General features: G+C 32.5%; 1 non-coding gene across 1 annotated transcript; it reads left to right on the forward strand.

Annotated features, from left to right (window-relative positions):
- Positions 1-9,219: 9,219 nt before the first annotated feature.
- On the forward strand, positions 9,220-9,406 carry LOC145291838 (U2 spliceosomal RNA). Its single transcript, XR_013869481.1, has one exon. It is a non-coding gene; the product is annotated as a U2 spliceosomal RNA (small nuclear RNA).
- Positions 9,407-11,445: the final 2,039 nt, after the last annotated feature.

Genomic DNA, 11,445 nt, shown 5'->3' on the forward strand with positions numbered 1-11,445 from the left:
GCCGAGGTCTTGTGTTGAATCGGAGGAGCCATTGTATTTCTTTTTTTTTGTGTATAGTTGTTGATGAGAAATTAGAGTATATTCCGAGGCATCTAATATAGCCTTGTGTCCAGGTAAATTGATATTGGCTTGTCAGTATGGTGTTTTTTTTTTCTGATTATTGTTTTATGATTGTTTAAATGGATTCGGAAAGACGCCAGAGATTCTCCAATATAACCTCCATTATTGCAAATTGAGCAATATATATAGTTTTTGAAGTTTTCAACCTTAAAAACTGTACAAAAATATTTTTTTATCATTCGTTAGAAAACCATCTACTCAGTAAGTTATTTAATCATCTGCAATCACTGCATCAACTCGCTCTTGAATTTACTATAGTACCAATAATTTATTTTTCAAGGGATCATCAGTTGTTTACTATGAAACACTGCTTCGGGGATTTAAAAACAAAGCAGTATATTACATCATGGCTCCCCAGCAGTGTTGATCAAACACCACCACCGTTAATATTAGGAAGAAGACATATTACAAACATTTGATCCAATTTCCTATTTTTAATTGCAGTTACTAACCTTTTCATACTATAAAAATGAATTTCTTGCCTGTGTGATTCATCAATTTCCACATTTAAAATGGATATATTTTTTAATTTATCAGTCTTGTATTTATGAGATTACGGATTAATCCATTTAACTACTTATCACCCCCACTATGATTTGTATTTAGTATATTTACATTCTTATTTATTTAAAATTAGATATATAAAGGTTAAAAATATTTTTACATATATACATTTATATATATATTTATATATATATATATATATATAAGTTTATTTATACAAATATTAATGGTTACATATGTGCATACATGTTTCTGTAATCATCATCTTCAAAAACTCTTTATATATATTTATATATATATATATATATATATATATATATATATATATATATACCTCAGAATAGTGTTTATTTAACAATCAGTTGTTATGGAAACGTGAGATTGTAGGTTTACAAAATATTACTGGCAGTAATATTCTATAAGTTATCCCATCTAAACAAGAATTGCTCGATATGCAAGATATATATATATATATATATATTTATATATATATATATATATATATATATATATATATATATATATATATATGACATTGGAAATGTCACATGTTAGATGCGGCGGTTCTATATGGGTATTTTCGAGTATGTTTAACAGGAGTGTGGTATATATGTGTGTTCATATAAGGCATCGCTGTTTATTATATCTGTAATTACCGTGTTGTTATGTGGCGTGTGTATTTTCGTAGGCGGATAAGAATGGCTGAAGGATTGGGCAGTTGTTTGATTGCGTTAATGGGTGGAAAGTTGAATATGGACGTCATTGTGAGGTTATATTTTAGGTTGTAAGATTTTCAATGTGCGTTTTAATTTTATGCATATTAATCTTTCTATTGTTTCGTCAGACTTATAATTCTATTTTGCACCAATTTTATTGTCATAGTTAATCCATTTATCTATATTGATTTATGTTTATTTGAAAGCTTTAGCGTCATATCTCTATAGTTTTTTTAGTGGTTTTGGATAATTATAAGGAGAAAATTATATGAAACGAGAAGTTGATATAACCTGGGTAATCCATTATCGGAAGGAGTCCAATATTATTCGGAGTTATAAATCCAGGTGGGCAGAAAATAGGCCCAAAAAACTAGTTTCAGTAATTATGCTGAAAAGCAAAAAAAGCGTCCAATCGCAACTGAACATTTTGCTTACTGCATTTCATTTCCTCTGATGATATGCGCCATTGTTGAAAATCCATGGATTAAGAAAATTAAAATAACCTCTTCTATATATTCCTTTGTCAAACAATAAATTCTTAAATCGAATATATGTCTCTATATGTTGTTTTTTCAGAATTTTAAATTTAACCACGGAATTATATATATATATATATATATATATATATATATATATATATACACACACACACACACACACACACATATATATATATATATATATATATATATATATATATATATATATACTAGCTGTACCCTGCCACGCGTTGCAGTGGCTCAATTTGGTGTAATGGAAAAATTTAATAAAAAGAGAAAATGCATGTTTCTTATATTAGTACAGCAACCCACTGCAAAAAGTGAAAAAGAAGGCGAAAATGAAAACAATGGTACTCTTGCAGAATTTGATCTGGATCCTTGGGAGTTTCTGTCAATCATTCATGGTTTGTACTTGACCAACAATCAGTGGATGAAGCCGAACGTAGCAAAAATGTTGAAACGCTAAATGTTTTTTTGTTGTTGTTGTTTTACAAAAATGTGAGTTAGTAATTAATATTTGGTTGATGGTGGGGGAGGGGGGTTACTATACACAGATTCGAAAAAGTTGACCAAAAACACATAAATGAAAGCAAAGGTAAGGTAAGTAACGCTTCTACCTAATTGGATAATTGTTTAGTGTTTTTATGTAATGTAAAATGTTTAATCGGCTCAAAAAAAAAAGAAATAGTCGGGGACTCTGTTGAATACGTAAGGTTTGGAAAAGTAAGTTGAAAACTAAAAACTATACAAAACAGTGTCTGAAACTCACCGAATATATGTTACCATGACATAGGCTGGCATAATCGGTGGGTTTCTGACAGTATTTTGTATAGTTTTTTTTTTTTTTTAGTTTTAACTCACTTTCTCTAATTTAAAGTAATCAAAAGTGTCCACCACAATTTGTAGCTTTCAAATACCCCGATAAACACTGTTTTTCGAGCCGACTAAGCGTTACATTAAATGAAAAGGTTTGTATTACTAAACACAGATACAAAAAAGTTGTCAAAAAATAAATATATATAAATAAATGTTATCAAAGGCAAGAAAAGTAAATGTTCTACCTAACTGGATAAGATGTTAGTGTTTTTATGCAATGTATAATCGGTTCAAAAACATTCAATGTTTATCGGTATATCTGAAAAATACAAATGGCGGGAGACTCTATCGAACACGTTAAGTTTGGGGAAATTTTGGGAAAACGAGTTTAAACTAAAAAACTATACAAAATACTGTTAGGAACTCACTCAATATATGTTACCATGATGTAGGCTGGCATATAATCGGTGGTTTTAAACTTTTGCTCGATACAGGTGACGACTTTTAAAAGTCTCTTTTAGTGATTACCTGGTTTGAGGATATTTGTACAACTAAACGGCAAATCTGCTAAAAAAAATCCGGTATTATTTTACTTTAAGACCCCTTTCACGTTCATATATAACGAAATATTTTATTGTAGATTTCGGTGTGCTAAAAACGAATCTGCAAACCGTTTCCGTAGCAAAAAGAAAGTTTTCATTATATTCATGAAATTACTTTTTCGAAAAGTGGGTGATCACTTTTCAATCTAAATTTAACTTAGAATGAGCACCTACTTTCTGGCCACCTGAGAGAGGGGCATTTTTCTGTGTTTCTTGGTTAAAAAAGTTTTTTGTTTGATTTCTTTTGCATGGTAACAACCCCTGAACTCTGGGACTATTTTCCATTTCACAGCCGTAGCCTTCGTTTACGCTATGCGTGAACATAAACGAAAGCTGTTTAGCCAATAAACATGGGGAAATCCCCCCTCTCTCAGGTGGCTAGAAAGTGGGTGCTCATTTTAAGTTAAATTTACATGGAAAAGATATCGCCACTTTTTCGAAAAAGTAATTTCTTCATATCATAAAACTATTTTTTGTGACGTAAACGGTTTGCAGATTCGTTTTTAGCACACCAAAATCTACAAAATATTTTTGTTATTTACGAACGTGAGACGCACGGCCCTTAATGGAAAATTATATAAAAAATCCGGGGGAAAATAGTTTTAAATAAAAACAGCAAATGAATTCGATAGAAAAAAAATGGATGCTATTTTTTTTTTCTTTTTTCTGTGTGTTTCTTGACTAAAATTTTTTTGTTTGATTTCTTTTGCATGGTATTAACCCCTGAACTCTGGGACTATTTTCCATTTCACAGACGTAGCCTTTGTTTATGCTATGCGTGAGCATAAACGAAAACTCTTAAATATGCATTCGCGTACCAAACTGCCTTGTCAAAAAACCTTTAAGCCAATAAACACGAAAATAAATGCCCCTTCCTCAGGTGGCCAGAAAGTGGGTGCTCATTTTAAGTGAAATTTACATGGATAAGTGATCACCCCCTTTTCGAAAACAAAATTTCTTCAGATCATGAAAACTATTTAGGTCTTCCTTGGGCGTTGAGTTCCATGGCGACCCGCAGAATTATTTAATGGTCGTTCGCTTAGTACCCCCCTAGTCAAGGCTGACGCATGCGCACGTAACATTTTTTTATTTATTTACTTACGTGGTGGAGTTTCTATACTGATAGGTTTTTTGAAATGTTTTTCACTGGATTATTATTGATTGAACACTAACCACATTATAAAAAAAAATTGAAAAAAATATCATTTCAACATTTGAAAGGGATACTCACTTTTTAGTTACCACGTTCTGGTAAATCGGTCACTCATTTTTTTTTTCTAAATACGGAAGTGTCTTCGGGAGATATAAAATGGTCGCATGTTGTCGAAGCAATGTATCGGGAGTCGTACGGGATGAAAAATTATTGGTAAATTTTTAGATTAGGTCCACCTCCTCAATTTTCTTTTAAATGGCGACTTGAAATGGTTTTCGACTATGCTGAATACGAAAATCGCATTGAAATTTTGCAGAAATAAGTAGTTATCAATATATAAAAAGTTGTATTATGCATTGTAATCTTTGGCGGTCATCTTTTTTACGTGCGTGTATTTGTTTATGGCGCGTTTGCACGTAAAAAGATGGTCGCCGAAGAATACAATGCATAATACAACTACTTATTTCCGCAAAATTTCAATGCGATTTCCGTATTCAGCATACTCGAAAACCTATAAATGTCGTCATTGAAAGGAAAAGTGTGGAGGTGGACCTTATCTAAAAAAAATACCAAATTATTAAACATTTCTCCAGCATGTTAGTGAAATTTATAATACTTTTAAATAAATTAAAAAAAACAAAAGTTTTGAAAAAAAACAAAAAAAATCTCACCTTTCATAAAAACAATTTAAAAAACACCCACAAACTGACTTTTAACTAAATAATTAAAAAACAAATTTTTTTTTAAAAACTCGAAACTTTATTTTCATAAAAACAATTAAAAAAAGGCATGTTCAATCTATTATTTCCTTTGAGAAACAAATAGATTTCTGACTTACAAATGCGGTAGAGGCTCATATTATGTTTACTTTCTATGGTTTTGATATACCGCGTTTTTATTGCTTACAAAATGGGTGACTGATTTATCAGAACGTTGTAACTAAAAAGTGACCACCACTTTCAAATGTCGAAATAATGATTTCGTTTTAATTTTTTTTTTAATAATATGTTCAATTAGTGGCCAATCAATAATAATCCAGTGAAAAAAAATTCCAAAAACCTATAAGTATAGAAAGTAAGCATGGGAGTGATGGTTGTACAACGTCGATTTTCGCACTTTTACAAACATTATTTACGTTAACTCTTTTCATAAATAAATAAAAAAAGTAACTAAACCATTTATTAAAAATTTGTCACGTGTACAAGCATTTATTTATTTACGTAGGCTTAACTCTTTTCATGAATAAGAAAAGTTTTACTCTGTAAGAATAATAAAAGGAAAAAGTTACGGAAGATTTATAAAAGGAAAAAAATTCTCTCGTACTTACTTCTTTTCATGAAGGCCAGAGGAATAGTTGGCCGAAAAGTTGTGAAACAACAACTAATAAAGATGAGAATAATAGTCCGCAATAAATAAAAATGGTGCTAATGCAGAGAGCGATTCGCGCTATTTTTAAATCATATTTCCACGTTTAATTAAAGTTTTACGATATGATTTTTATTCAATTGTAAGGTTAAAGTACAGAATAGGTACAAAACATCCTTCCCTCCACATGTTAAGAATGCATTTTTTAAAATAACATTATTTCAGCACGGATCACTATCTGCATGAGTATCATAAAAATTAATACAAATAATACTTATCTCAATAAGTGAAATGCTAATTTCTACCGGAAATAAGATGGCGATAATCTCGCAGTTACGAAAAATATTTAATATTTTTTAATAATTCGCAATGTTAAATTATTTTAATAACATGCAAACATTCATTGACTTTAAAAATAGAATTTCTGAAAATTTCAATTAAATTGATAACGTAGAAATATGGTTTTATTCGCTTTTAACAAACCAAACATTACATTTGTATATATATATATATATATATATATATATATATATATATATATATATATATATATATATGTGTTGTCTTGTTTTGAGACATATTTGTAATATGTAATGTATTGTTGATTTTCTTCCCCACCCCTCGAAGGAAATGTGTAAATGTGTATTTGTCTGAACTATGAGTCTAAAAACAGTTGTATCCACAGGAATGGATATGGGGAAATAGACAGAGGAACCGGGTTTTTATGTAGCTGTAAGTACGCGCATATGTTGTCGTTGTACAAGCGATCGAGATAGAGAGTGGTGCAGAGATATAGAGAAATGAGAAAAAGAAAAATGGCAAGTGCCCTAAAAAGGCATAGCAGTAAACAGATTAAGTAGACATGGAAAAGAGGAATGCAGTGAGGGGAGAGATATTTAGAAAAGTCAACCCTTGAGTTAGGCTTAATATTAAGGGGAATTAGCGGCCGTGTGATTGTTTGAAAAAAAAAAAGAGAAACAGAGACTAGAAATGAATAAAGAAAAGTAATAAGCAGAATGAAGAGAGCGATAGATATGATAGATAGATATGGCGAACAGTTTTGGAAACAAGAAGAAAAAAAGAAAACCGGAAGTAGAGATGAGTGAAGAAAAGAAATAAGACCAAAGGAGAGCGACAGTTGACAGTTTAAAAAGAAAAAGAAAGTAGAGAAAGCAAAAAACATACGGCGAACAGAGAGAGAGACAGAGAGAGAGAGAGAGAAAGAGAGAGAGGCGTTGCGTAAACAATACGAAGCGTAACCTCTAAGAGGAAGAAAGAAAGGGTGTTTGTAACATCTCTCTGAAGGAGAGGTGGGGGAAAGGGGTTGGATTAAGAAAAAGGAATTCTAAAAAGAGTAGAGTTGTGGCCAGCAGACTGAACGGCGGGGCTGGTCAAGCGCTCCCGATTTTGGAGCCCTCAGGGTCTGATGTTATGATGTTAACTAGCCTGTGTTAATGGGAAATCTGTGACTTTCCTAGCCTGGTCTTACATCTTTTCACTGCTATAGTCAGTCACCTCAATTTAGACAGTATCTGTTATGAAGTAATGATATTAATAAATAGTTTGTTATTGTTATAAACCGGAGTTCTGTTTGTTTGTGGTGAGGACTCTTCATTTTGCATCAAGCCGCAAGGACCAGCGGAGTGATTGATGTACCCAGAGACTAACTACACAGGGTAGAAGACGATTCAATGGAGAGGCAAAGCGCCCCACCATGAAAACACAGTGGGTGAAGACGATCAACAGGCCAACTTGTGACGGGACAATGTACGATCGAAAGAACATCTGTCATACCGGGTGGAATCCGACGAGGTTAAGGACACCCGGTGTGGTAGGTGCAGTATCGGTCTCGTTATATATTTATATATATATATATATATATATATATATATATATATACATATATATATATATATATATATACACGTACAATAAGTACACACAGTTATAAACTATATCTAATGTTAGTTTTATCTCGTAATTATTAATGTCACGCGATATATCTGAATAATTTCGTTTTTAAATCCTTTTTATTTATTTATTATATAAATATTTTCATTCAAAATTTTACATATTATCTCATAAAATATTTTGATTTACTTATATTTATACCGATGTCCCGATGAACTCATAACAACAAAAGATAGGAAAAACTATCACCCTACACAAATATAATAAACCAGAAAACTGCTGGATTATTATTATAAGGTTCTACTTTAAATTTAATTCTTCGATTTGTTAAATGCCTTGGTCACAGGTCACTAAATGTGGCCTTTCCGTGTCACCGGCAACAGACGTGAACCCTCAGCGATCCCTAATGGGGAACTCTTGTCATATATGCGTCGTGATCTTGTTCACAGGGAATTCACCCTAGGTCCTCTCGGCGCAGCAGGGTCTCACTGATCGGGTTTGTCAGTGTCGATTTCACTTTCGGGTTGATACGCCGCTGTCACGCTGGAAATGAATAGATTTTCATGCACGCAAGAAAAACAGACTCAAATATCTCTATTCTACTTGGTTTATTCAAGTTAGATTATACAAAATATGATATACACTTATATACAATCGTTCAGTTGTACATTTTTAATAAACACTCTTGAGTCCTAATTACATTTAATTACTCTGTTTAGGCGGTAGCGATGGACGGGAAGAGAGGGTGGCGACAACTCTTCGATTAGGATTAGATTCGCTCAAACCTCAGCTCTAACTCTCTCCAACTGCTGATTTTGGCGCGGGGATTCGTTTATGTACCGAGATACCAGGGTAAGGTAGATTGCTCCCTAGACCAATCGTAGTAAGTACATCATCCCAGGGCGAATCCCCGATTTCCTGTGTGTGTCTGCGATCTACCGATGTCTTAGGCCCCAAAGGTCAAGCTTATCACCTCAGCTCCCGTTACCTATTCTCAAGGTGACATATGTTGCCAGTTTTCCACCAAACAATAACATTACTACGTCGGTTTCACAAAAATAATAAAATTCATTATGCAGGGTTGGTTGCCGATGCCCGGCTATGCAATAATACTTAACAAATAAAACAAACATAGTTGTCTGGCATTCTCTAGAGTTTCAGGAGTCAAAACCTCTTCCAAATGGGAAGGTTTACATCTCACATCACAGATTAAATACTGGAGCGTATATACATACTAGTGTTAATATGTTGCGCATCATGTTAACGTATATATTAAGACAAGGTATGCGTATAATATGTCACAAGCTATAGATGATAAAGTAGTGTAATCTTTTTGTTTTAGTTATATATTACTTCTACCGGCCATTGTCAAGTTACATAATTGATTCTTCTTCTCCTTCTTCTTCTTCTTCTTCTTCTTCTTATTATTATTATTATTATTATTATTAATACGCTTATCGCTCCGTCCGTTATCATGCTGTGCATCCCTAAAAAAGGAAAGTGGATTATTCCAGATTAACTAATTAAATGATGTGTCTTTCTTGGCCTTTTGGCTAAGATCAAAGTGTAGTATCTGATCTTCAGGTGCTACATTTCAATTTCTTCTCTCTCAGTGGAAGAGAAATCCTTTACGACTAAGACATGTCATTGTCTGTATTTTTGAGATGAGGTGTTTTCATTGATTGAGATTGTCGGACTGACTTCCTCATCTTGATTGTTCATCAGGTGATTTGTAACGAACTGGGGAACAGTGACATATGGCCGAGTGGTCCTAGACGTTGTATCAAAGTTTACAGTTACCCAAAGGTGCTGAGTTCAATCCTGAACGAAGGCAGTGAAAAGTAACATTCAAAACAGAGAATCAGCAACTATGTCCCAGAGCCTAGCTGGAGTCCGAACACGGTACCCCTATAATAATAATAAAGGGTTGGGTTCGAGACTCCTAACAAACGGTTCCCCTGTTCGTTACAAAACACCTGATGAAGGCCGGAGGGCAAAACGGCCGAAACGTTGTGACTTTAACAACCAAGATGAGGAAGTCAGTCCAACAATCTAAATCAATAAGACATATAACTTCAGATTAATTATAAAATGCTCTGGAAAATGCCCGTTCTGATTATTTTTTTGTTTACTTGACTCCACACAAGGGTGGAATTCGACATGAAGTCGGTTAAAAATTTAGGGGAAAACCAGCTCCCCAAAAGGGAAATTCTGGTCAATAACAAAAATAAAAATTATATCAGTAATGAACAATTTCTCCTCCATTAACGATGACCAAAAAAGAGGGGATCTAAGTCACTGGAATGCTGAAATTTATCCTAAGGAGGGCTTAAATTATGAAAAATGATTGTCGAAATTAGTAAGATATCCGAGAATTACGAAAAAATTATGAAATATTAGTTAATTGATTGGTGTGTTTGTAAGGAAATAATAAGCCTAGACAATATATCAAAGTTATTATTTAGTAAAGAGAGAAAAATGATTGTCGACATAAGTAACATATCCAAGAATTATGCAAAATCATTAAATGTAATTTCATGAATTAGTGTGTTTGTAATAAAAGAATAAGCCCAGTTAATATTTCAAAGTTATTATTTTATTAAGGAGGGGGCGATAATATGGGTATAAATTATGAAAAATGATTGTCGAAATTAGTAACATACCCAAGAATTATGAAAAATGATGAAATGGATGTTAATTGATTAGTGTGTTAGTAATGAAATAATCAGCCCAGCAAACATATCAAAGTTATTATTTTAGTAAGGTTGGGCGACAACGTTGGTTTAAATTATAAAAAAAAAATATTGTCGAAATCAGTATCATATCCAAAAATTACGAAAAATGATGAAATGTGAGCTGATTGATGTGTGTGTTTGAAATGAAATAATCAGTCTAGACAATATATCAAAGTTATTATTTTAGTAAGGTGTCCGATATGGTGAGTTTAAATGATGAAAAATTATTGTCAAAATTAGTACCATATTCAAGAATCTTTAAAAATAATGAAGTGTGAGTTAATTGATAGTTGTGTTTTTTTATATAAAAAACAGCCGATACAATATACCAAATTTAATATTTTAGTAAAGGGAGGGGCGATAATGTGGGTTGAGATTATGAAAAATTATTGTTGAACATAGTAACATATTCAATAATTATGGAAAATAATAAATGTGAGTCAATTGACCGGTGTGTTTGTTATCAAATAATCCGCCCAGGAAATATATCAAAGTTATTATTTTAGTAGGGGGGCAGTACAGTCTTAATAATAAAAAAACTAGAATAATATGATTACGCATTCATTAATGCTGAACAGAACGCCCGCAGCATGCCCAGCAACAAGATGTTACGTATGAAATATGCTGATGTGGAATTTCCACAGGTCCCGCTAGTCATTATATTATTACTCTTATCGCTCCGTCCGTTATCATGCTGTGCATCCCGTAAAAACGAAAGTGAAATATTTCAAAAAGCAGATGGAATATTCCAAATAAACTTGAAAAAGGAAACTGGTGTAACTGTTGAGGCAAAGCTAATAAAAATAATATGTCTTTCTTGGCTTTTTTGACTAAGATCAAAGTATAGTATCTGTTCTTCAGGCGCTACTCCTTTATGACTAAGACAGTTTTTCTCCACGATAAAAAAAAAACGACCGCGGTGTCTAAATCAGTCCCGTGGGGACGCATTGTGAATAGATACTATGTTTAATGTAATAAAGTTTTAATATTAAAAAACTTACTGGAATAAGTTTTTTTCTGATT

Source organism: Euprymna scolopes, chromosome 12 (genome assembly GCF_053919585.1).
Source record: "Euprymna scolopes isolate OS-2025 chromosome 12, ASM5391958v1, whole genome shotgun sequence".
NCBI classification, from domain to species: domain Eukaryota; kingdom Metazoa; phylum Mollusca; class Cephalopoda; order Sepiida; family Sepiolidae; genus Euprymna; species Euprymna scolopes.